This window comes from Sorex araneus, chromosome 9 (genome assembly GCF_027595985.1).
Source record: "Sorex araneus isolate mSorAra2 chromosome 9, mSorAra2.pri, whole genome shotgun sequence".
In the NCBI taxonomy this organism is placed as follows: domain Eukaryota; kingdom Metazoa; phylum Chordata; class Mammalia; order Eulipotyphla; family Soricidae; genus Sorex; species Sorex araneus.
Window position 1 is genome coordinate 41317788 of NC_073310.1, and position 1262 is coordinate 41319049.

Consider the following 1262-nt stretch of genomic DNA (forward strand, 5'->3'; position numbering starts at 1 on the left):
AGGGGTCGTGGCTCAGCTCACAGTCTAGATGCATTTCTATAAGTCTCTGGGTACCAAAATGGGTTAGTAGCCCTCCCGGATCATAGTCTTTAAGGAGCAGAGGGGCTGTGTCGTGCGCGGCTGCTCTGGATCTCCGTGAACATCTTTATAAAAAGAAAAGAAAAAAAAAGAACACCAAGAAAACAACTGCAGAGGTTCTCAAAGATTTCTCGCTTTACCCATCATTTCTAGGTAGAGACACTCTGGAGCATAGTAGTGTTATATCCTTTCAGCATGATGTGACCCAGTTCTTTTCTTGACTTTGTTTTTGAGTGTAGCTCTTCTATACCATCTAACATGAGGTTCATATACTCATCAAAACCAAGAATGCTGCCCTCTATTCACTGGCTCATAAAGCCACACTTGATTCTGAGATTTATTTTGTTAATATCTGAAGATGAGGTTTATGAGCTGCACTATCATCTTTTGCACTTTTTGGCCCTGGCCATGATATACCATGATGGAAGTTTACAAAAGCCACACAGTCCTGCACACTGGCTTGGAGGCAACTAGAGTAATCTAACTTGGAGACAGAATGATGTGGAACGATGGTTTCCAGGCATGAGGGGAGGAGAAAGTGGACCATACATGTCTAATAGTACAATTTCCAGTTTGCAAGATGCAATGTTTTCTAGAAGTGGACATTGACAATGGTTGTACAACACTATAAAGATACTTTGATATACTGAACTAAATTCAGTGCATCAAGGAGACCCAAGACTTGCTCTTCAAGTCTGTGTTTTCCCTTGAACACTCATCTCACTTGCTTGTATAGATTTTGGGTTTTTTTTTTTGCTTTCAATTTCACTCTATAGAAGCTTGTGTTCTCTCTTGAACATGTACTTCTCCCTTTCTCTCCCGTTACATCTTTCTAAATAGATCTCAATAAAACCTATCTTGCTTCAGTAACAACAACAACAAAATAAATCCACAAAAGGGCTGGAGAGATAGTACAGTGGGTAAGGTCCTTGCCTTGCATGCAGCTGAGTGAGTTCAATCCCTGGCTCCCAATATAGTCCCCCAAGCACTGCTAGAAGTAACCACTAAAAGCAGAGCCAGGAGCAATACCTGAGCATCATTGGGTGAGGCCCCCAAACCAAAACAAAACCAGACGATCAAAAAAGTGGTCCCTCTCAGATGGTGGGGGTAAAGGCAGCTCATATAGAGAAGGGACCATCGAGCAAAAGATGCCTGGAGGACCCGATTGGGATGGGAGATGTGTA

At 42.4% G+C, this 1262-nt stretch overlaps 1 pseudogene; it reads right to left on the reverse strand.

Moving 5' to 3' along the window:
* Window positions 1–227: 227 nt before the first annotated feature.
* LOC101540103 (small nuclear ribonucleoprotein E-like) lies at window positions 228–498 on the reverse strand (annotated as a pseudogene).
* Window positions 499–1262: the final 764 nt, after the last annotated feature.